Below are 26016 nucleotides of genomic sequence, written 5' to 3' on the forward strand. Positions count from 1 at the left end.
CGGACCTGCTGGGGGCCAGAGACGGCGGCAGCGGCCGGGCGGCGCAGCGGGGCCCGCGGCGGGGGGAGCGGAGCGCGCTCCGGCGCGCGCGGGGCGGGGAGGCCAGGTGCGCAGCCTCCCACCCGCCGGCGAGCGCCGCTCCTCTTGCCTCGGGGTGGCGGTCCCGGAGAGCGCCCCGCGCCCGGGAATACAGCCCCGGAAATCAGGGACTGGCGCTGCAACCCGGAGTTTTGTGAAATTGCTAACCCCAACCCCACCCTTCCACCGCCAGAGAGGAAATAAGCAGGAAAAAACCCCATGAATGGCCTGCTTGAGCTTTCATCCTAAACATACGATATTAAGGATGTGTTCACATCATCCAACTTTAGATCGGTTTTACCTTGTGTTTCTCATCTGAGTGACATGAGCAGAAGTACTGACAGATTTGTGAGGTGGAAAGAACTTGCCTAGTATTTTATCCCTGTTGTAAAACGTGAATACGCCAAGAAACTGAGCTGAGGGAGGAGAGCGGGTGAGCATTATCCTGGTGGATAGTCTTGCTAGGTCCCAACTAGACAGCTGAAGCGGATTCATTTATTTGCAGCGCTGATACGATATTTCTAAGTTCACTTTTGAGATCACCGTGTTTTCAGCACTTTCCAAATGATGATTGAGGGCTCATTATGTGCCAGACACAGGTCACTCGAGGACGAGTGGGGTGCAGTGCATCTAGTGCATGTGACACAGAGATTATCTAGAGAACAGGACAAGTGCAGGCACAAAGCTGCCTCGGGGAGCATGGGGAGCAGGTAGCTGGCATCCCACTCTCATTCTGCCTCACCTGTTGTCTCTGCCTCATTTCCAGGAAAATGTTGAGACAGTTCCTTGGACCTCCACCCCCATAGCAAGTACTTCACCTATATTCACTGTTTCTTTAATGTCCACACACATTTCCCATAGAACGAAGTTGAGTTTAAGTAACCTGTTTAGCAGAGCACCTTACTAAATCAAGAAGGCTCTTACCTTCCCGGGAAGATGCCTCCAAATCTTGTCCAGCCTTTACTTTTCTCTCCAAGGGATTCTCTGAGCTACATGTTCATAGGATCCTGTGCTGGGTGGCTCTGTTATATTGGAAGTCATTTGTAATCAGATTTGGGAAAGAGATGTTTTTAATAATTATGAATTATTTTCAACATGGAACAGATATGATGAAATTATATTGAATACCTATGTGCCCCCATCTAGCTTAGAGTTAAAAAAAAAAACTATCAATAGAGTTAGCATATGCATATGTTCTTAAATATTTACATACTTTACAAATCACAGTCTCCACCCACCTGTCTCCAGATAACCTAAATTTCTTGTCTGTTAGCCATGTCTTTATATATTTATGGCATATGCATATGTTCTTAAATAATATACTATGAATTTTGAGGTTATTTTAATGTTGTATCGTTGGTATGATAATACTTATTTTTCCCTGAAGATGTAAATTGTCTTGTATTGCTCTGGGTATGCCAACAGTCTTTGCTATTTATTGGTCTGCTGTATTTTTTTGCAATCTTCTCATACCCTGTGATTTAGGGGGTATCTCTTAGAAACAGCATGAAGCTGGATTATTTTAAACTCCAATTTGGCAATCTCTATTTTTTAACTAGTGAGTTTAGTCTGTTTACATTTATTGTTATTACAGATCTATGTGAACTTATTTTTAATATTTTGTTTTATACTTTCCATTTGTTTCTGTTTCCACGCTTCTGCTTCTCCCCCATATCTTGACATCCTTTGGATTACATTTTAACCTAGTATTTTCACATCTTAAAAAGGGGGGAACATAATCCATTTTTATTCTTTTAATGGTTACCCTTGAGTGCCTGCTACATGCCAGGAGCTGTTTTATGTTCTGGAGATAGAGCAATGAACAAAGACAAGCCCCTTCTTTCATGGATTTTTATGTTTTATTATGGAGATAAGGCATTAAAAAAAAAGAAACAAAACCATAATATACCCTATGGTAAGTACTGTGAAGGAGAAGAAAACAGGATAAGGGAAAGAGAACAATTGGAAGGTGAAATCATAGAGAATAATCAGGAGATGGTCTTCGAAAAGATGATGTTTCAGCAGGAAGCAGGAGGAAGTGAAGCCGACAGCCTTTTGTCTCAGGGAGTGCAGGATGCTATAACAAAATGCTATAGAACAGGAAACTTAAAACAACAGACATCTATTCCTTAGCTGTGGAAGCTGCAACCTGAGAGCAAGTCACCTGCAGATTTGGTGTCTGGTGAGGACCTGTTTTCTGGTTCATAGCCAGCACCCTCTCACTGTGTCCTCAGGGCAGAAGGAGTGAGGGTGCTCTGTGGGGCCTCTTATAAGGGCACTGATCCCATTCATGGGCTTCACCCTCATGATCTGATCACCTCCCAAAGGGCCTACCCCTAACACCATCCCATTGGGGGGTTATTTCAAGATTGTGAGTTGGTGGGGGGGACACCAACATTCAGTCCATAGCACCTTTTGTGAAAAAGATCAGGCTTCCGACAGCAACACATTTGTCATGTTAGAGGAGCAAGAAGACCCACATTGCTAGAGTGTCAATAGCTGGGGAGGTATCTGAGCTGTAAGTTCAGAAGAGATGGGATGGGGTGTGTGGGCTGGGTGATGCTGGGCCTAGGAGGGTAAGGACAGGACTTTGGTTTTATCTGAGTCAGAGAGAAACCACTAGCGCATTTCGACATGTGTTTCAAAAAGATCACTCTGTTTTTTAGAACTGGCCATATGAAGAGCAAAGAAAAGAGATGGAAGACCAGCAAGAAAGCTTGCAGGAGTCTAGATGGCAGAGTGTACTAGGGTAGCATGAAGACAGGAGAGAAAGAGAGAGATGGCTCCCAGGGGTTTAGCCAGATGGCCTGTGTGGGGGCCACCATTTACAAAGAGTGGACACAGTGGGTTTGGGGTGGGGGGAACTCTTTTTAAATCTTAGGTACTTATTAGACATAGGATTAGTTAGTCTTGAGTTAATGGGAAGCGTAAGGCCTGGCTCATGGATTTAGAAATTACTAAAATATTAATATTTAACAGAATTTAAAATTAACTGCTCTTATTACCCTCCTCCCAAGCAATACAAAGTCTTGGAACATGTTTGTAACACTGGCCACCCTTTCTCGCTCTGCCTGGTTTTCCCGTCCAGTTTGTCACCTGACCTCCCCCTCATTGGGCATGATGACCATTGCTGTACTGCACAGTGATGTTCATCTCCTTCACCCCCTAAATGCGTCTGAAGCCACTTGAGGATCATTTTCCTCTTTCTTGAAGAATATGTTTCAAGTCTCCTTGAGCAAGGGCCACTGGTAAGACACGCTCATCATTCCTAACACTGTGTTTCCTTGGCCCCATCACTGAGTGGCAGTTGGCCAGTGGGCAGCCTTCTTGTCTCAGCACATTCAGGGTTTTGTTTCCACCTTCTCGTGGCTTTTGTTTTTCCTCTTGAGAATTCAGCTACCATGGTCTTTGTCATTCTTCTGTGGACAATTCCACTTTTTTCTCAATTTGCAATACCTTCTCCTTTTATATTGTTAAATTATTTTGTAATTTCACTTGGTTGTCTCTGATGGTTGTCATTTTTCCTCCTTCTTAGGGCTTGTTGACTTTCTGAGGCTGGGGATGCATATTTTTCATCAGTTTTGGAGAATCTTGGCTATTAGTTTGTAAATAGTGGCTTTTTCCACTCATGGCGTTATGTCCTCCAGGATGCTGAGAGATGTGTGTTAGGCTTTTTCGCTCTCTTCTCTGTATGTCTTCATTGCTTGGCACACTCCGTCTGTGGATGGGACTGGTTTCTCAAGTGTGCTACATCCGCTGCTGCACTACCTTCTCTTGAGTTGTGACAGCTCTTTTTTCTTTCCAAATCTACCAGGACATTTTTTTTTTCTTTCTCATTGCTCATGTTTCTAAACAGTTCTCTTGTTTATTCAAATATTTTAAACATGCCGAGGTTATATTCTGAAGAGCCTAGCATCCGAACTCCTGGCAGCCTGAGAATGCTGTTCACTCTCTCCATGGAGCCCCTTTCTTGCCGCTCGCGTCTGTGCCTCATGGTTGCTGCTGGTGCTTGGTTTTGCTCTTTAGACCTGCATGCGACCAGGGTATGTCTGTGGGAATTTCATAGCACCTGCATGAAAAGCACATTCTTACAAAAGTATTTCTGTTTGCTTCTGCCATTCATCCCCATGGGCTCCATCAACTCAGAACTTTTTAAGTGAATTTCTCAGCTTGATGGTTCTCGGGACATGTGAATATGATTTCAGACTCCGAAGCTCCTATGAAGAAGGTAATATGGCATAAATTCTCAGAGAAGCCCTTTTCTCCACCTGGTTCTGAAGCAGGTACAGACTTTTCGAGAAGCTGTATTTTGGTAGTTGTTTTAATGCTTCCAGGCATTTGCCACATGCCCTGTTGGAGGATAACATACCTGCCCTTACTGTGCGATAGTTCAGGTTCACTTCAGCAGCAGGAATGAGTTCCACCCAGAGACACCCTGGGATTTCATGACTTTGGCACAGGCGGCCCATCTCAGGGCTGCTTCTTGAGGCTGTCTCCTGGACAAACTCCCCTGGGGCAGGATTTCGGCTGAGCCCAGTCGACAAGTCACATGAGCAAGAAATAAAGCTTTGTGGCTGCGAGGTTCTGCACCTGACCTAGGAAGGGCTGAGAAATGCAGGCCTCGGGCCAGAGGGGTGGTGGAGCCGCCTGGCTCACTGATGGTGTAACCCTGCAAGGACCCTGGTGTTCTACAAGGGTCCCCCTTCTGATTCTCCATGTTGTTTGAATCCAAGACATTATCTTTCTTAATGGAAATTAAATAATAACAGAAAACCTATGAATTTTCACTGAAGAGTCAGCAATCTGTGTCCAGGCCCACATAAGATGGTACTTCTCAGCCCCAAGCCTCTGGGTGGAGCCGCATGAGGAGTTATGTCCAGTTAATTATGAAAGGAAGAAGGGCTCCTGGGAGGCTCAGCAGTTGAGCATCTGCCTTCGACTCAGGTCGTGATCCTAGATCCAGGGATCGAGTCCCAAATTGGGCTCCCTGCATGGAGCCTGCTTCTCCTTCTGCCTGTGTCTCTGCCTCTCTCTGTGTCTCTCATGAATAAATAAATAAAACCTTTTTTAAAAAATCTTAAAAGAAGAAGAAAGAAAGAAAGAAAGAAAGAAAGAAAGAAAGAAAGAAAAAGAAAGAAGAAAGAAAGAAAGAAAGAAAGAAAGAAAGAGAGAGAGAGAGAGAAGAAAGAAAGAAAGAAAGAAGAAGAAAAGAAAGAAAGAAAGAAAGAAAGAAAGAAAGAAAGAAAGAAAGAAAGAAGAAAGAAAGAAAGAAAGAAAAAGAACGAAAGGGAAGAAGAGACATGTCGTTTCCAGGCCAGCACAGGGTGAAGCCCATGCCTGGTGTCCATGTTCTCTCTCCTGCCTGGGTGATGGTGAGGGATGCCTGCTGCCCACGGCCAGCCAAGGAAGGGAGCTGGCTAGATCCCAAGTCACGGATGGGAAAAGTCACCCGGAGCAGCAGCACCTTCACGGAGCTGAAACAAAGCATAGCCTGTCCTTAGCAGCTCCCCAGAATCTTGGCTACTGAGTCTGGCAAAGCCCTCCCTCCAAGCTGGAATGGCTTCAATGTCGGACAAGCCATGCTCAGCTCCTCCTCCATTTTTTCGACTCCAGGAAATTTCCCATTTCCTTGAAAGCTTATTTATGGGCACAAGTTGCTTTGAAAAAGAAAACAAAACAACAAACCTAGTAAGGCCTTTCAGCAGAGAGTCCATGATACTGATAGAAAATTATGTCTGAAAACTGATTTTTAAAAGTGAACTTTAATGCCATAAGTACAATAAGTGTATTGGGGGAGGAAAATTAGAAAATGCTCCGGAAGAAAGACAATGAAAAGTTTCATGAGAACATGAAGAAATGAAGTTCCCATGCCCATGTACGTACTACCCTGTGCTCCCCTTACAGGGGAAAGTCTATAATTCAGTGTGTATTTCCATGGGTTTTCCCAGTTTGTCTTATGTAATCAAGCCCCCCCGCCCCCGAAACATGCACGGGGTTTGGATTCACAAGCTGTGGAGAGAATCGTCCCATGGGGTTTGTAGGGCAGGACGAGCAGGCAGGGATGAGGCCTCAGCTCCCCATCCTGCAGAAGGCCAGGAGGTTATCTTCCCCTTCAGGAGTGCTGCCTGCCCTCCCCGCTTACAGACCTCCGGCTCCAGGGGGCACGGGCCCATACAGGGCCCCCAATTCACCCCCAAGTCCTGGCTCCCGGGCATCCTGGCCCTGCCGTGGGCAGGCAGGCAGCTCCGGTGGCATTAAGGGCTTTCCTGCCACACACCGTGTTTGCCCAGAACCCTGCGCCTTTGTGCATCCATCTGACTGTCATTTCTCCTTTTGTTACACGGGAACACTCTCACCCATTGTTAACGCCCTGGCTACCATGCTCCCTCATTTCTGGAGTCTTTCTGGTCTTCCCTTTTAGGGCAGATCGCCCCTCCTGCTAGAATCACAGAAACCCTGCCTGTCAGTGCTCTCAGATCACTCAGCTCAATGCAGAGTAATTTTGTGTGCCCAGGGCTTGCGTTTGCCGAGCTGAAAACTCCAGAGCCTCCTCTGAGTAAACATTCTGTCTCTCCTCTATGACATTACTCTCAGCTTCTGGAAGGTTCCTGTATTAGCTCCACTTCCTGGTCCCCCTGCTGAGAGGCAGTAGTGGTCCTCCTGAGGTCACTGCAGAAGCCTCTGGAGCCACTGTCCCCACCCTCCTGTGCCCTCACTGCACGGTGTCATCAGGACCACTGTCCGCTCATGTCAGCATCACCGAAGAGAGGTGGCCTGGGAGGCCTTACCTGTCTGCGCAGTGCACACCCTGGGCTGCGAGCATCAGCAAGACTTCCTTATCGGGTGATGGTGGGTGGCACCGTCCTCTCTGTTCCTGGGCCCCAGCCCAGCCACCTGGGGCTCTCAGCCTGACCAGTTCCACTCCACATGTGGTTTTCTTAATCTTCAGACTTCTAGCACACATTTGGGATCCACCTGAGCTGGTACGGGGCCTAGGGGGCAGCATCCTCTAGTGAATGTATGGGGACCCCATTGTGCAGAAATTTCGCGATGGGTTCATCTGCCCAGCATCCCTGGTGGGTGCTGGAAACACTGTCTTGACCATTCTGCAGTAATCCTGATTGACCTTTCCCTGTCCTCACCCTGCTCCAGAATGAGCATTTGCCCATGCTTGGCCAATCAGAAGATTCCAGAAGTTAGGCTTCCTGAGCCACTCCAGATCACAGGACCTTCATAAGGTGAGAACTGCCTTTCTTGCCATGTGAAGTGAACCCTTGGAGACCATAAATAATATAGAGGAACTCAAAGCCCAGGGGTGGAGAGAGAGTTCAGAACCACATCTCTGTAGCTGCTGGATCCAGCCATACCTGAAGACTTGTCATATGAGACAATACATTCCTTTTTATTTTTATTTTTTAAGTAAATTTTAGTTCAGTTTCTGCAACTGGGAAAGGCTGTAGCACTGCTTCAAGACAAATGTCTATAACACCTCTCAACTGTTTAGATATTTATGCTCAATTTGAGAAATGAAACATATGAAACAGAAGAAAATGTAAAAGATGACATGAATACTTTTTTTTACTTTTTAAAATTTAAATTCATATAAATTAAATGGATAGATACTTGAAACTAGTTGTTTTAGCCTGTTCTCCAGATTAAAATTTTCCAGTATTTAAATTTTTTATCTTTTTATATGTATTTATGCACGTTTAAGGTAACTTGTTAAGATCTCAAAAAAAATAAGGTTTAAAAACTAGTGAGGGAGTCACATCACTTTTCATTTGAGAAATCATCTCTTTGTAAAGAATTTTTCTCTCTGTAACGCATTTGTTCTATTCATTCATTCATTCATTCATTCATTCCCTGAAGGAAATCAGGTAAATCATCACAGTATTCCTTCCTGTGGAAATTAAATGTGGTACATTTATGCCAAGAAAGGATTACTCCGTGCAGCTTTTCCTGAAGAAACCTTTCTTCCTGAACTGTAGTAAACATACAGAGGCACGTGCAGATAGCTCGCTTACAGGTTACCAGATTCTCAAAAGTCCTTCCATGCTTCATCAGAGCTGCATTCCTGAGTCTCCTGTGGAATACGCGAGGTCACTGTGCTGGGCGCTGGGAGAAAATCACAGACCAGAAAGGCAGGGCCTTGGGACTGACTGTCCTGGGACAGAGAGAGCACGGGATGTCCCATGACAGTCCTCCCTCACCTCCTTGCCATGGAGCGACATGATGTCACTACTGGGGGTGTGTGAGCGGCCGGGCTTCCACCCTCTGAGTGCTGCCCGGCGGCTGCGGCCACACAACCCGTCACCCGTCACCTACCTCAACTCGGAGAGGCTCCTCTTCCTACTGCTGTGGCCAATGCCTTATCTTCACGGTAGTTGCCCTTGTTCGTTCTGCATGACGTGTTTGACGTCTTTGCTCTCCACCTTGAAAGTCAGGTTGGATTCCAAAATCTACAAGGTGCCATTGAGGTCATCTACCCAATATTATTCACGAATCTGCTCCCTTCTCCCCTCCACTCCATCCTGAGCTTTGCGGTAAAACATTTGGGGGAAACATGATCTTTCATAATCAGGAAAAGCATGACAGCCCGGCACTGAGGGGAAGCTTCCTCCCCTGGCCCGGATGTGGCCCCATGTCTCAGCCTGACAGCCACACACCTACCCGTGCCGGGCTCTGGGCTGCGGGCCACTCCTCTCTCCCCACCCCTGCAGGCTGGTCAGCCTGAGGGCCGAGCGGGGGTCTGTGCAGGACCACAGGCACGAGCAGAGTGTCCTGCGAGACCCAGGCAGGGGACAAGAGGACAGCTCTGAACCAGGCCCACCCGTGCCAGCAAGTGCACAGGCTTGGGGAGAGCGCGTCCCTGGGAGCCTTGACTTCCTCGCCCCAGACAAGAAGGGTGATTTCAGGGTTCATTTCCTTGAAATTGTCTGTGTCCCACATCGTTACCTGACCTGCTCGAGTACTTAATAGCCCGTATGAAATGATGTAAACGTATGCACTGTGAACAGAACTCCATAGCTTCAAATTCGTTTTCCAAGAGGAGAGACAAATACTACTCATGGGAAGTGATGTGTAACGTAGGATTTACCAAACTGAAATGAATAGCACAACTGTGTGTGCGTTTTTAGAACCTTACAGAGTAACAGAACTGGAGAGACTCAATGAACTTCCTTCTGTTCCTGGCCCTGCCTCAGTCTCCCCAGCATGCACGTCCACCCACGAACGTCTCCAAGTGGTGAGGGGCTGGTTATCTCCTCTATCTGTGAGTACAAGAGAGGAGCTGATCGTATCCTGTCAGCATCCGAATAAAGAAGCTCTACTGTCCCCCTATTTTATTTCTTATTTTCACTGCAATTCGAAGCAAGCACTGCTGCCCAACAACCAAGCTAGCTCTGAACTGGCCGCAGGGAGCCAGGGCACTTTTCCGTCTCATCCTTCACAAGTGGGGAAACATCTCCAGACTCAAAGTCTCATAAGCACTTTTAGGAGAGTCTGAGCCCTAAAGTAAATCTGCTAGTCTCTGTAACAACAACAGCAAAGTGACTGAAACTGTGGGTCATGACTTAGAGGCTGATGTGTCCTCAACGTGACGTCATAGATGTTGGGGCTTTCCCCTCTTTGGTGACTAAGTGGATGAGGCCAGAGGACAGCTATGTGCACAATGGCATCGGGGTCAGAGTTAGGGTCAGATTCTGTCCCTGCTTCCTGAAGCCACCGTGCTGAGATGACACCCCCTCTGTGTGGGACAGACTCCCCCTCCCATGGGATGGCTCAGCACCTTTGCCAAATGTGTAAAGCATCCTGTGGCCACTGACAGCTCCACAGTAGAGGTGGGTGGGGCACCAAGGCCTGACACCCTTTTGGTCGTGTACACAGACCTTGACACACACGCTAAGATTTTTTAAAAAGGCATCATATCCACACCAAAAATAAGTCAATAAATCCAAGATTCCTTGTCTCCGTTTCCAATCCCAGCCTGGGTCGTTTTAGCATGCCTCAGTTTCCTGACGTCGAGAAGAGAGGCCTGACTTTGCAGAGTTTGGCTTGAATCTGTGCCTGTCAATTGTCATCTGCTCAGAGCTTGGAGCACTGGACTGCTCCCGTCAGCTTGTTTTCAAAATGTGTTTTGTCTTTCTGATTGGGTGAAAGTGAAGGAGTAGTTTCATGGTAAATATGTGATGAGGTGTCTGCAGCAAGTAGCTGTTGGTGGCCATGCTTCACCCTCTAGATCTACCTGGAGACTCCCCACGGTGGGAGGATGACACGTGAGCACCAGACCAGGGGCTATGTGTGGCATCCATCCCCCTGTCACTCAAGTGTTTTGAACTTTTCTCATCCCACCTGCCCGATTTCATCTATAACATGGCTTATCAACTCATGGGCCTCTGGCTCCTGTCCAGGTTCTGTGGAGGCCTAGAAAATTAAGGCCATTCCACTTTAAGTTCAGAGTTAGCACAAGTACAGCCATCCCAGGCACCTATGAATAAGAGCTGGAATTTACATTACTTCAGTTACAGAAAAAAAAAAACAGTTTACAGGTTAATGTCCTAGAAAGCCCCTATTAGAATGAGAACAGAGCTCAATGCCCTTGAAAGCCCCATATCAGAATGTAAACAGAACTTGAGGAATTGCTCCACCCCTTCTGGAGGTCCCAGAGACCAGCCCTTAAAACTAAGCTGAAACCCACCTCAGGGTCCAAGTCCCTGCTCCGCTGTGTCGCTGTGTCGGATATACTTGGACCCAAGCTCAAGCTTGTAAATAAACCCTCATGTGTTTGCATCGGTGTCGGCTCCTTGGTGGTTTCTCGGATTCGCGATCTTAGGCACAACAGTTCAGAACCATCCCCCAAGGACAGGGACCTGCTGATGTGACTGGACCTTCATCACTGCCCTCCTGAGCCTGGTGGGAGCCCATGAGTTCAGGTGGGGCTAGCAGCACCCCCGAGGGACCCAGGGGACTGCGCCAGTCAGGAGCCTCCGCTTTTGGGCTGCTTTCCAGTACAAGGAAAATGAAGACCCCCCTGCCTAAGCCAGTGTCCATGCATGAGTGAGACCATATGATGATTGTCCCTCTCCAATTGACTTACTTCATTATACCCCCAGTTCCATCCACGTCGAAGCAAATGGTGTGTATCCGTCCTTTCTGATGGCTGAGTAATACTCCATCGTATATATGGACCACATCTTCTTTACCCATTCATCTGTCAGAGGACATTGAGGCTCCTTCCACAGTTTAGCTCTTATGGACACTGCTGCTGTGAACATTGGGGTGCAGGTGTCCCAGCATTTTACTACATCAGTATCTTCAGGATAAACAAATCACAAGCCCAGAGCTGAACCCTTATTATACTCTTATCAGCTCTGGGCTTATGGTTTATTTAAACTCCAACCTCAGTAGAAAACCAAGAGGTGGTGAGTGAGGCCTAAACATTTACATCTTAATGAGACCATGATTTGAGTGAAATTTGTGGAATAATAAGTCCTGGTGAGTGAAGCAAAGGCTAAGGACCTATTATAGCATTCAATATTTTGCTGAAAATTTGTTTTCTCAGACCTAATTAAGACACACTTAAGAATGTATGAAAATCTCAAATTAAATACGTAGGAGATTTTTGCACAACACTGCAGCTTGTAAGAAAGTCATGAATTAAGGAAGCAGAAAAGTCTGGGATAGAGTTACTTGATCCCAGGACCCCAGATCACGCCTTGAGCCAAAGGCAGACGCCCAACCCCTGAGCCACCCAGGTGCCCCTACAAATGATCATTTTAACCTTCGCCTCATCTACATTATCCCACTAATCTTCCAAACAATGTAATGAGGTCATTTGAATCTCCTCCTTTGGTCGTGGAAATCCCCCTAAGTCTTGTTTCTCTGCCTGAACACAGAGCTAGTGACACTAGAGCCCACAGCCTGTAACTAAGAGGCTGGCCGCGGTGTGCCTATGTGAATTAGCAAGGACTTTCTCTGATAATTGTGGATCAATCAAATGTTAGTGTGGGAAAGTCGTGGGTAAGAATGACATAACTGTGTGTTGTGACATGATGCCAGCGTGCTCGTGTGCTTCAGAGATGTGTGTAAGGGAGTTGCACCCAAAGTCCTGCACTAGTGACAGATTCCGGATCAGCCAGTGTTAGGGATGTCGGCCATAGACCTGTGGTCGGTAAGTCTGTTGACCATTTCCCCACAACTCCATCTTCCATCAGCCCCACCCAGAATGTCCCAGAATTTAGAATGGAATCTTCGAGGAGAGAGTGGGAGCAGCTGAGCTTGACCTGACATGGCCGAAGCATCCCTAAGGAGGACACGTAGGCTAACGAGCCTGAGCCAGGAGCTGTCCCATGGCCAACACAGATTCTGGGTTGCTGTGACCAGCAAGGGCTCTCCCTGGTAGCTGCCAGCCTATTCAGATGGGCCGTGCTCATCTTGAGAAAGCAAAGATCCTGGCATAACCTCTAATTGGAGCAATGTAGCTGCGACATTCAGCAAAGAGGAAACACCAGAGCTGGAGATCGCAGCTGGGGACTGATGATGACAAACAGCCTGACATGTTGTCCCCTTTCCTTTTGTCCTCAATAGTGGAAGTACGGCCACTATTCCAACCCCTCCCATCCACACATCCACACAAGGGTCAACGTATCAGGCTCCCAAAACTCATTGATCTTTAAGAGACCCATGACCTGGGTCTCTTTCCCATAATGTCAGAAATCATTAGCATCTCCCTCCTTTTCTGTGGGGAAGTCAAGACTCCCACCTTCAGCACCTCCCTGCACTCAGACCCACCTGTCCAGGGCTTTTAGTGATTAAAGAGGAGCCCCTTCTCTACCCCCAAGGGAAGCAACAAACCCCTGATGCAGTTCTGATGCTCCCACAGTTCAGTCATGATTGAAAGCCACCTGGGCTTACTGCCAGCTCCCAGTAGCTATCATTTCTCCTCCCAGCCACCCACAGAGGAGACAGAGCAGCAAGAACAGGAAGAGGAGGAGTAGCACTGAATCCCAGCAATGCCATGCATGTCCCTCTTAACCTTCTCCACTCTCAAGTAAGTGTTCCCTTGGAGTGGTCGTCCAGCTGCTTCCAGCTGCATGCACCTTGCCAGCCCTGCTAATAAGGTATGCTGATTCTTTTGTGTGCACTATCACACCCTCCATCTAAGAACCAGCTGAGAACACTCAAGGCCCACTGTCCTCCCTGAGGACAAGGCCAGCCCAGAAGCAGAGTGAACATATACAGATGTCATGTACATCTAGTCTGCTCTGGGCACTTTGGCCAATGTGGTCACATTGGCTGAAGTGGTCACAGAAAGAGCCCATGGGGGATGGGAGCTCTGCCAGAAGGATGTTCCTGCCATGTGGTGGGTGGTGGAGAGTGAGCACCTGCTACACAAGAATGAGGTCCATCGCAGGCCTCTCTGGGCATGATATGTGGAGACTGGAAATGATGAATGACAAAATGCAGGCATCTGGATGAGCATCACTGTTTTCACGGATATACTGTCAATGACTATGTGAAGTCCATGAGACAGAATTCTAAATCTGTGACTTGACATCATGACTTACCCCACAACTATGAATTCATTCTTCCTCTGTTTTGGGGTATTATTCAGCTCCTGTGGTACATGAGGCACCTGTTTGGGGGTGAGGGAGGCATGAGCATACAACCGTCTTAGAACGCCATGGAACATGACCACAAATGTGTAACCCACGGCTTGCATGCTTGTAATAGTGACTATGATGAGTGCATGTTCATAGAGTAATAGCCGACAAGAGCCAATGTGGAAATGTTAACACTGTTAGCATAATGAAGGCCTTAAAGCATGGCAGTAAAGAGCATGAACTTGACATTAGGCAGAACTGGAACATGCTCTGGCTCACTCTGTCTGTGGCCTACAGCAACCAATGCAGTTCTCCTAGGCCTCAGTTAGTTAATCTGTAAAAAGGTTTGTTTTAATTATTATAAGAGATGATGCATATAAAGCACTTTGTGTCTGGCACACACAGTAGCAGTGAGAGTCATAGGAGCAGCTCCACTGATGTTCCAGCCAGAGGCACCTGTGCCCCAGATGGCACCAACACCTGCCAGTCACTTAGGTATATCAATGCCAGCATCTTGGGAGGCACCGCGGGAAGTCCTGCCCAAGCTGAAGGAAGACAGAACAAGTACACCAAGTACACACAAGTCTCCCCTAAGAGGATACATACCTAGAAACCAGTTCAGTGTTATGACCTCAAAAGAAGATTCTCGTTTCCAAACAGAGGTACTAACACCAGAACCTGCATGTATGTAAAAAGTAGTAATTTTACCCAAGATTCCAGGATATGCAGACACATGCCTGTTATTAGGGCCAGACAGATTCTAGCCTGCCAGATGCCACTTGATGTTAATTACCCAGAAAATAAGTATATGTGTAGTCCTAGGCAACCCTTTGAACTGTGTGTACAGAGTCTGTAGAAACGTAACTTTGCCAAGGTGACCCTAAAATCAGAACCCATCAAGGTAACCTCTCAAGGCTGCCATATCACATATTCCCTGTTCCATTGCCCGAGCTGGCCCTCAAGATAAACTCTGGTAGGTGTTCACCACAAAGAGAGTGTGCCAATACTAAGATTTTCAGGAAAAAAAAAAAAAAAAGGAAAACCAAGCTCCAGCAGAGCAAAGCCTGCTTTATGCACAACAAAGAGCAGCTGCCACCATGGCTTAAAATGCCTGTCAAGCCAGAGGAGTTTCCTTGCCCCTGGAACGTGCGAGCCATTCCATATTGCTTGAAGTTTTAACTAGCAATTTTACTCTTTCTGTATGAGGTCTTGATCAGCGTTAAAATGCAGCCTTTCTGGAAAAGGGGAGGGGAGAGTTTCTTGAGAAAAAGCAGCAATGAGAAAGGACATGGAGACACAGGGGTGTGGGACTCTGTGTGACGAAATGGAGAAAGGAAGAAAAAGGAGGTGGAGAAAACCATCATCAAAGGTAAGCACAAAGGAGAGGAGCTTAACAGTGGGGTAGGGAACGATTTCGGTGCAAGTGACAAGCAAGGAACCCCATATCATGTTCGCCCACTAAAGTAATGAATCAGCTGACAAAAACCAGTCGGAATCAACTTTTTCAGAATTCTGGAGTCTAAAAGAGTTTAAAACAACTGGGGTGTGCTCCTTGATGAAAAACTGCTGAGTCTCGGTGAGAGAATTCTGTGGTGCTTTAAGACCACTGCTGCCACCTGTCACCTGCCAACAGGGTGAGCCATGAGGGCCACTGCTGCCTGCACAGGTTGCTAGTGCCAGAGGAAGCAGCCCAGACCATACTCTCAAAGACAGCCATTGTGCATTTCCAATGTCAGTGGCTCCCTGAAGATCAGCTCATGGGCTGTCCTCGTCTCACCTGCCTTGGGGTTCTCCATGACAAAGGTGGGTTCCCAGGGAGTGTTTGTTGAATGTAATTAAAGGCAAATATATTAGCCATTGCCACATGGGCCAAAGGATAACAGTTGAGGCAGGTGAGAGACAGACCGAATATCCTGAAAAGGAAGATGCTTGGAAAGGAGATGCGTGGGAGGAATAAGTACTTGGAAAGTGTCCACGGCCATCCAAGGCCATGTGCATGCCCAGTGTTGGGTGGGTGCTCAGGAAAGAACGGAGATGACCTCAAGCTCTAGCCCCTGGTTGACCTTAGGCTTCATGCTACAGAAAAGCAAAGCAGAGTGACAGACAGCCTGGCTACATGGGGAGGGCTGGCCAACAGAGAACCAATCTTCAAGGACTAGGAAAGTAGATTTTTTGTTTGTTTGCTTGTTTGTTTTTGGTGCCAAGTGTTTAAGGAAGTCACTGTCAAAACACTAGCTGTCCACTCATTAATAAAACACAGATGCAACAAAGGGTACAGGGCTTACTAAGCTAGTTCAGAAGCCCCTAAACAAGTAAGCAACATTGGAAAATACACAACAAGCAGCAAACCACAAATCCTGGAGAGGGAGAGACAATCTTATTTCCATGGTTACCTCATTATAGTGTTCAAATTGTCCAGTCTTCAACAAAAAATTGCAAGGCAGGGCACACAAAGAAACACAAAGTATGGTCCATTCACATGAAAAATAATTAATGGAAACTTCCTTTGAGGGAGCCAAGACTTACTAGAAAATGACTTTAAATCAACTTAATTACACCAAGAATGAGAGGAAACCAAGAGTACAAGGTCTCCAGAAGTAGAGATGTTGATAAAGACAGACAGAGTATAAAAAGGAACCATAGAGAAATTAAGGACCTGAAAAGTACAATAACTGCAGTGAAAAATTCATTAACAGTATATGAAGATATACAAATTAAAAAGAAAAAATAAAACTGACTTTATTCACAGATGACATGATTGCCTGTGTAGAAAATCCCCTACACATCCAAGAAAGCCACAGAAGATCTCCATACATAATAAGTGTGTTTAGTCAGATCACAGACTGCAAGGCAATTATACAAAAGTCCATCCTTTTCCTATACATCAGAAGCAAACAATTAATATTTTAAACTAAAAAAATACTATTTATGACAGCACTTGAAGCTAAATAATGTAAGTATATATATAACAAAACATGTGCAGGATCTGTAACCTGGAAATTATGAAGTATGAATGGAAAAAATAAAAGAAAACTTAAATAAACAGAATGATATCCCATGTTCATGAACAGGAAAGATTCAATATGTCAAGATGTCAGCTCTTACCAAATTGGACTAGAGTCCATGCAATGCTGTTATAAACTCCTGTAAGCTTTTCTGTAGATATTGACAACGTGATTTTAAAACTCATATGGAAAGCACAGGTAATGGAGGAGCCATCCCAGTGTGTGTGGGAGGGGAAGGATCCACAAAGCGCACGTTCATGACTTACTATACAGCCACAGAAACAAGACAGCATGGTGTGGATAAAAGAATAGACGCATATGTAAAAAGAACAGAAGAGAGCCCAGAAATAGACCCATACAAATACATACAGAGCTGTCGTCGACAAGGTGCCAAGACAATTTCAAGAAAAAGTGCTGGACACCTGTTAAGCAAAATGACTCTTCGTGTGAACATTAATTCAAAATGGATAGCAGATCTAAGCATAAGAGACAAAACTAGGAAACTTCCAGAAGACAAGATAGAAGAAAACCTGCATGAGCTTGAGATTAGGTCAAAGGTGTGATACAAGAAAGAAAACACTCGGTAAGTTAGATTTTGTTAAAATAGAAAACTTTTACTCTGCAAACATACCGTTACAGGACTGAGAAACGTTACATGAATGAGAAACAAGATGGGGCTCCTAGAAGAGCACACAGGAAAAGCCAGGTAACCTTGGGTGTGGCAGTACCCTTTTAGATATGGCACCGAAGACACGATCCTTCAAAGAAAGAACTGATAGGCCAGAACTTATTAAAATTAAAAACTGTTCTGTAAAAGATGATATCAAGTGAATAAGAAGACAAGCCACAGACTGGGAGAAAAGATATTTGCAGAAGACCCATCTGATAAAGAACTGTTTTCCTAAAATACACAAAGAAATTTTAGAAGACATAGTAAGAAAGAAACAACCCAGTTGGAACTCTCCTTGAGCTGCCGTCCCCTCCACTTCTCCCCATGGATGTCCCAGGGTAATGTGCACTGCACATCCTGGTTTCTTCACCTGTCACGTGCTAGAACTGTATCCTGTCATGGAAATGGGTGCCTGATTCCCTGACACCCCCATGGAGAACGGACTCAGAAGGCTGTACGCATAGTAAACAAATCTGTGTGTGACAGAGCTGTGGAACATCAGCCCTAGTTAACACCCTCTGGGACAGGTGAGACCATGCTGTGTGTGCAGGGTGACAGGAAACAATGATTAACCACAGAACTCAGCAGAAGACTAAGACTTAGGGCATAAGAATATGAGAACCCCCACCCCCCCAAAAAAACTTTAGAAGGAAGAGTCACAGATGTAGAAGGAGAATGGGTGGGGACACAAGAAGAGGGACAGAGGGCCACGTGGGCACAGGCAGGAGGAATTTCCACCCACAGGCACCGTTGGCAGTGGCGTGAACATTTTCCATGGGCCAGGAAGAGTGAGGATTGACAGTGAGGCTATTAAAGTGAGCAACCAAGTAACTGGGATTGCATAAATGTGGGTTCCAGTGGATTTTCTTTGGATGATTACTAATAGAGCATCCACAAAATTACGCATCCTGCTTTTATTTCCTCAACCCTAAAAGACATTCCGACATGCCCTATGTTCCTCTTAGCTATTGTTTTTAGTCCACTGTGTGGACACATAAAAACTTCTGTAGTCATCCTCCTTTTGTTTAAGTATTTGGGTTTCTAATAATGATGGAATACTGAAAGCAAGGTCACGATGAATAATCGTGCTTATAGAAATCAGTGCTTGTGATGACGTACTCCCTTAGGAGAGATACCTGGAAGTGTGGCGATTTTACACATACTGCTTGGAGCCCCTGGCACTTATGCCATTGAAAATTAAACTAGTTCTATTACTTTCTGCTAATTTAATATCTCTACTCTTTTATTTATTAAGGTGGTTTAATAATGTCATCACAAGCTGTGAGGTAAGTGCCTCATGTTTCATGACCTACTGTCCTAATCAGCTTGTTACAATGACATTCCACAGAATTAATCATCATGTATGTGATTTAACCAATAACCCCTTCCCGTGATGTGGCCAGTAAACCAGCTAATAAAGGAACAGTATCTTTGGAATTACTCAGAGGTGAGCTGCCCCTGTATTTTGAAAGAAATGGTATATGGAGTCATTCTCTGACATAGGTGTACTCCTCGTTCTCCTCGTTACCTCGTTCTCCACGAGATCCTGTAAAAGAACATTCATTGGGATGATTTAAAACTGGGAAGCATAAAAAGATTACTGCAGAGTGAAAATGAGGTGAGCCTTTGCTTTGCTGTTTTATAAAATGATGTGTTTTTACTCCCAATTCTGAGTTCTCATTCTAAATTTCTAGGCAATACTAACATTTTAAGTGGATTTTTTTCAATAGTAGATGCTACTGTTATTTTTAGCCTATAGAGAGAACACTGCTAAAGGAAAAAAATAAATAAAATAGACAAGTGTATGTAGGAAGCAAACATGGCTCCTATACTTTGGCTCTGACAACCTTGTGAACACTTGTAGAAAATGAAAGTAGCTGGGGGTTAGAAAACTCAAGAAGGAATGAAGGGCATACAGTGGGAAGTGCCTAAGCTTGTCAAATCCTTAGAGACGGAAGGCAGGTCAGAGATGGGTCAGCCATGGCTCATTGACCAGTGTTCAGATGGGGAAGGGGGTGCTCGGGGAGGCGGGGGGGCGGATGTTTGGCCAGGGACACCAGACCACTCTGGGAATGGAAGCAGTGATGACCACACAGCGCTGCCAGTGTGCTGCACGCCAGAAACGGTGCACTTACAACGGTTAGAAGGGTAAATTTTATGCATACTTAACCAAAATAAAATAAACTCAAAATATTGGCAACACATAAAAAGAACCAAACAAAGGATATAAAAACTTCCTCCCCCTTAGCCCATGCCTATCCTGCCAAAACAGTCACTGAAATGGTGTAGCAATGGGGAAAATATTATAAGCACACAGGCCCTTAGATGTAAATGTATTTGGTAAACACATTTTATTTGCATGAATAGGAAGATGGCACATACAAAGATCCAGATCTTGCTTCTTTTTCACCGAAGATTTCTTGAAAATCTTTTGCCACCAACAAATGAAGATGTACCTTCTTCCTCTTTGTGTCACTTGGGTTATTGCTTATTACATGACTTACAATAAATCATTTACCTGGGCTACGCCTGCCTGCTGCTGACAATATTTAGATTGGCCTCTTGTCTACATATCAACAGAATCTGGGACAAATGATAACTATTTTGAGAATTTTTAAAATAATAATGGTGCCAAGATGGAGGCAGCACCACTCCATCTTCCCAGTGTTGATACCCCATTGCTGCCGCTTCTGACGGTGGAAGATGTTACCTTAGTAAATGGCTATTTCATTTCTCATATGGCCTTGCATGGAGAGACAATTACATCACATTCCAGGCTTCTTCTGGTTCAGTCAAGAAGCACTTGGTAGGTGCCTACTAGGTTTCTGTCTGTGTCCTAATTACTGTAAGTCCAGGATTCAAAGTGATAAAGCCCCTGCCCAGAAGGGGTTCATGTTCTAGGGGGAGAAGACAGGTGATCATACAGACAGTGATCACAGACTGATCACAGCCTCTGGGTGGGGTGCAGGGATCCTGTCTCAGGTAGGAAACCAGGAAAGACCATCTGGGATGGTGACAGGTGAGCTGAGCCTGTGTACAGAAAAAGCAACAGCCATACAAGGGTCTGGAAATAACATGTCAAGCAGAAGACGGCAGGGGCAATGGCCCTGACCCATAGCAGGCAGATCCAAGACTCAGAGCATCTACCCTGGATGGAAACCAGAGCACATGGAGGGGGTGAGGCCCAGGGGTTCCCGTGGGGTTTGAGGCCACAGCGAGCTTCAGACCATACTCTGGATGCAAAGGGACACCTCTATAAATTTCTATGTAGGAGACTAATGGGGCTGGTTTATATTTCTAAAAGCACATGCTGGTATTCCCAGACCACAGGCCATAGGGAGCAGGTGTCAGTAGTCTAGACATTGGGTGAGACCTAAGGCACCTGAACATTAGACTGAAGCAACGAAAACGGCAAGGACTGGCCAGATTTGGAAGGTGGTCTGGGAAGAAAAGCAGGACAATTCCAGTTCTGTCCTAAAGAATTTGGATGCTGCCATCAGTTCTGAGGGGGGAGCCCCTGAGGCAGAGCACACCTGAAGGGGACTTCAGTGATTCCCACTGGGTTGATCGGGGTCATACTTGATGGATGCCAGTGATATCAGGTCAGGGTTCTGTGAGTCAAGGGATGGGGCGGGAGAGGGAGGGGTGCCAGGAGCCCACATGGGCGAGCCGGGATGGCTTGGGGAAGGCACAGACAAAGGGGAGGCTGAGATGGAGGAACCAGGAGGGAGGACAGAGGTTTACAGGATGGGAGGAAAATTGGGTCAGGGGCCATGGAACCCCAAGGAAGAGGTCTTTTCAGCACAAGGACCGTCAACCACTCTGCTTCTAGAAGATTCTTCTTATTCTATTTTGTGCTCCCACGATGATGACCATCTCTCTCACTCAGTTTAGACCAGCCCCATCTACTGTCCTGTCCTGACCTGTCCGCTCATCGTAGCCTAGCTGCTCAGGATGATTCCACTATGTTAGAAACAGTGACAGCCAATTCATGGAGTCAGAGAATGGGTACTTTCTAAATCTCAGGATGATTCACACTCGACTTTTATCCTTGTGCCCAGGACAACTTTGAGTATCATGTGGTTTTTGTATGTCCTGCCACAATTATGCCTCCTTGACCAGAACAACATCTTGGTTTCCGCTCTCATCCCCCTGGAGTCATTGTTGAGAAGCAAGTCAAGTCATCAGAAATGTCAGATCTTCCCATTTCCGGGAGGACCATGTCTACAGGGCTATGATTAACAGGGAGGTAATGGTAGTAATGGGGACGGACCCAACCTTCAGAGTCATGTTTTGTTACAACTATTTATATCAGGGTTGGTTAGATGGGAACTGACCAGCTGATTAATCTTGGACGCTTGCTGAAGCATTTAGTGAAATCGTCACGGATCAATCATTAAGTGTTTACTGAATGCTTAGCCCTCGTTAACCACACTATAGGTGTTTTATACAATCTATTCTGTCTTGTTTTGTAGGATCTATTTTATATGATATATTCTATATGCGGACCTCCTCTGAAAAAATCTGCACCTTTCATTTTAAAGTACTCGGAATCATCATAATTAATTTCTCAATATCTTGGCCGTCATTTATTATCAGTCAAAAAGCTTAGAAACCTATTGCTTCTCTCTATTAACCTTTGCTTTTCAGTTTGAATGTTTAGTTATTTCCAGAAAACTTTCTCAGGCACAATTACAAGCTAACCGCCATTTCATTGCTTTATTGTTTTATGAAATTATGATTTAAGTTGATATACTTAAAAATACTGGTATGTTTATTGATAGGCATAAAGTCTTAACACATTTTAATTTTTTAAAGTATTAAAAATACATACGTAAGTACAAAAATGTTACCCAGAGGGTTCTAAAAGTTGTTACTACTTAAGTAAATTTTAATAAACAAATATCATGCACTCATGCAATATCCTAAGCTTTTAAATTGTATAGTGCTGACAATTACCACATGTGGCTGAACCTGGGAACCTCAAAAGGAATGGCTATTTTAATGAAGGCTAGTCTTTTTACTTTAATGGAATGGAAATGGGAGTAAATGAAGTTCAGTGTAATTCAAGTGGGAAGAAGAAGCATTCAAGAAGTCAGGATACATGGGCAGGAGAACCAGTAACTCAGCATTTACTATGGAAAAAGTAAATAATTATTGCACAAAGGGCTGGGACCAGGAGAGCATGTGAGGCATGTTTGAGCGAGGACAGGACCCCCTGAGGCTCCCAAGGAGGCCCGGACAGAGAGGAGAGGGATGGAGGGAAGGTCAGTTGGAGGAGAACCTTCCAGAAGGCCAGGGTCAGAGTGAGGCGGTGGTGAGGCAGCGGGAGGTGGTGTTGTAGAACCAGGGCCAGCCTGGCAGCCGAGAAACAGTTGAACCACACATGCCACATCCGCACAGATTCTCAAGAAGCAAAGTAACGCAAAGACAGCAGTAGAGATAGTGGGGAGTGTGGCAGGAAGCAGTCCAGGCTGCGTTCTGGGGCCGCCCTGAAGGGGGGCAGAATGACCCACAGCTCGGTCTCCAACTGCCTCAGGAGAGGGTCCCTTACCCCCCGCCTCTCACTCTATCAGAGCCAAGGTGCCAGGTCAGCTTCCGTGGCTCAGAGCCCATGGCTGACCGTCCATGAGATGTATGGCGCCTGGTTTCTGAGGCCCCCCTGGAGCGCTGGGGGCGGTGGACACGTGCACTTGCTGCAGTAGCAGGCTCCTGCCTCCAGACACCCATCCCTCTCTCTCTCGTGAAGGGGCTCCTGGCTGGAAAGGGTCAATGTTCCAGAGCCCGCATTGGGGTCCCCCCGGCCTCCTGACAGTCCACCCGTGGCTTTTTCTGCTGGTGCCAGCTGAGTGGTGCCTGTGTCAGCTGCCCACCTCTTGTTTCACCACTGGCACTGCTGCTTCTGCATTGACCCTGTAGCTCTCTGTGGGCCTGGCTGCCACTGTTGCTCTGCTGGTCATTGGGGTAGTCGTGTCCATCCAGCTCCTGACTGAGGAAAGACTCGTTGCCTCAACCACAGCTGAGGTCTTATCCTTCCACCAACACCAGCCACGTTCTATACCAGCATTTCTTCAGTTGTCCCAGGCCCATAGGGCTCAACTCTCATGGGTGCATTTTTAGTGACCTATTAATTAATGATGTGTCCGGCATATCATCCTGGAAAAAAAAAAACCCGAGACGTCTTCCGTCTACACAGGGTGTACCCATCCAGCCCCTTCTCTGCTTGGGCAGCTCCTCCTCTAAGACCACAGCCGCTCTTCCATCTGACTAGGCAGGCAGGCCTTCTTCCCTCCCCACCTCGGGCCCTTGTCCACAGTACTAAATCCTGTGTCTCAGGAGTGCTCCCAAGTCAATAACCTCTTCCATAACGGGTCTGGTGTGCCGGCTGCCTGCCAGGCAGCTTCAGAATCCCACCCCCAGAGCACTCCCACCTCACACCAATGCTTCCAGGCAGATTACGTGGCTTTCCTTTCGTATCATGACCAGGGTGTCCCCAATGGGCCAGGCAGCACAGTGCCAGCAGCACAGACAGGCTTTTGCATTTCATCTGATATCAGGCCTGATATTATTTATGATCAAGCATAAAATAACATATTCTGAGGGGAAGAACTCCTACTTAATTACGTAATTGAAAGTGGCCGATGTCTAGTGTTTGAATAGAGAACTTCGACTTGTTCCCTGGTGTGGTAATAAGAGTGTGGGATTTAAACTGTCCAGCTCCAAATCCCAGCCTTGCCCTCAGGAGCTGTGCAACTTTAGGAAGCCTACTTTCTTTTGCACATAGGTGCTCATCTGAGCCACGGCGGGGGATGACAGCCGGGCATGAGGGCTTATTCCCCGGAGGCTGTTGTCCTTCTGGCAGCCGGAGTGGCCTCTCTCAGACATAGATCAGAGGCTGCCCTCACCCCTTGGAGCACAGGGAACAGAGCCTTCTCTTTGCCCAGGCCTCAGACCCCAGCCACAAGCACATCCCTGCCAACCACTCCACCTTCACTCTGGCCACCCTGACCCTCTTTCTGTTGCTCAAATAGCCCAGTTTCTCCCACTTCATCTCACCTTTGAGCTCTGTGTCCCTCTCCTGGATCTGCCCAGATGGTTCCCTGGCTAATCCGTCCTTGTCACCAGGTGTCAACATGCCTGTCCTCTCGGCCCCGCCAGCACTTGGTACCACCTCCTCCTTTACTCTGGATCTGTCTGCCCCTCTGTGGTGACCAGCACGTGCCCAGTGGGGGTCAGTGTCTGAGACACAGGGGGGCTCCCAAACCTTAGCAGGTGTGGGTGGAAGAGGCGAACGGGAGCCCTCATTTCTGAGACGGACGCAGTCCCAGCTAGAGTGTTTTCCAGCCACACATTCCCAGGATATGTTGTTCCAGCCACATCATGAGTGCCGCTAAAGACCCTAAAGGTCACAGACAAGTACCTTGTAGGAGTTACTTCAGGTCCACACACCGCAAGGTAGATGGTAGGAAAATGTGGAGAAAGGGAAGCAAGAAAAGGCAGAGGGGGTCCAGGCTGGAGCAGAGTGGCTGCCGGCGTACAGCAAGGTCAAGAGATTGGTGGGAACTGAGCTCAGAGCTGAAGGGTGGACTAGAGGAGCTCTGGCTCTTACTCTGCTGGGGGCAGGAAGCCACCAGGGCTTTCGGCAGAGGAGTGATGTGACCAGACATAACTTCTCAAACAGGGTCCTGGCTCATGTTGCATGAGTGAGTAGTGGTGTGGAATGTGGGACAGAAGCAGGGGTGCAAGAAGATGATGCAATGGTCCAGGTGAGACGCAGGGTGAGCTGGGACCACAGCGGTGAGGCCTGATGAGGAAGGACATTGAGTGCTGCGGGATCCCCTGATGGGTAAGGAGACTTGGGGCGTGGAAGCCACAGACCATGCCAAGAGGTCACTTACAGAAACCAGGAAGGCCAGGGGAATTGTGGGCTGGAGCCTGGGCTAATCACTTCCACCCACGGGCAGGTGCTGGAGTTCTGATTGTCACACTGCCACCGTCCAGGCATGAGGCTCTATGCTCATGTCTCTCGTATTCTCCAGGTCACACTGCATGACTGAGTAATGTAAGGACCAATATACTTAAAGACATTCTAATAAGTAGAGGCCATCGCACCGTACATGAATTTAGGTCTGTTCCTAGTCTATTTGAACATATGGCCTGGAGTAATCCTTCCTTTTTGTTTCGTTGAGTTGTCTTATATTTTTACAAGCTATATCAAGCAAAGCAAGTTTTTAAATGACTGCAACACCAATAGTGACTAATCTAACATCAATCTAGTGTTGGATTTGACCAAGTAAAATATGGGCACTCTTTATAAAGTGGTCAGATCACGGGGAGTAATTAATCACTCCCCAAATACTCTAGGCAGAGTGAAAGAAATGGTAGGTAGGAAAAGATGTATGATCTCCTTCAAAAGTGACACATATAGGTCACCTTCTGAGATCTATGGCTTCACTGGCTACACCCAGTAACAAACTTTATGTTTCCAAGTACTCAATGGAGAAGATACTGCAAAGATGTTCACATTACTCAGTGTCTGGCAACTTCACTTTGTGATGTGAGTCTTACTCCTGTGGGTATAATAGGTCACTAGAAAAGAAATTAAATTCTCAGTAGATTTTAATGTAAGCCAATACATTACATCTTGACTCTACCACGAAGA

The 26016-nt window shown here is 46.4% G+C and overlaps 1 long non-coding RNA gene across 7 annotated transcripts in view; it reads right to left on the reverse strand.

Moving 5' to 3' along the window:
* Positions 1-5821: 5821 nt before the first annotated feature.
* The window catches only part of LOC140629512 (uncharacterized), a 46866-nt gene continuing 26671 nt past the window's right edge, over positions 5822-26016 (reverse strand). For 2 of the 7 annotated variants that reach the window (XR_012027436.1, XR_012027390.1), the window contains 4 exons: positions 14286-14357; positions 13644-13711; positions 8404-8510; positions 5822-8242 (listed from right to left, as the gene is read on the reverse strand). This is a non-coding gene — a long non-coding RNA (uncharacterized lncRNA). Of the gene's footprint in view, positions 8243-8403; positions 8538-11173; positions 11339-13643; positions 13712-14285; positions 14358-26016 lie in introns of all 7 variants that reach the window. The other 5 variants (XR_012027448.1, XR_012027483.1, XR_012027460.1 and 2 more) reach the window with 5 other exon arrangements.

This window comes from Canis lupus, chromosome 1 (genome assembly GCF_048164855.1).
Source record: "Canis lupus baileyi chromosome 1, mCanLup2.hap1, whole genome shotgun sequence".
Classification (NCBI taxonomy): domain Eukaryota; kingdom Metazoa; phylum Chordata; class Mammalia; order Carnivora; family Canidae; genus Canis; species Canis lupus.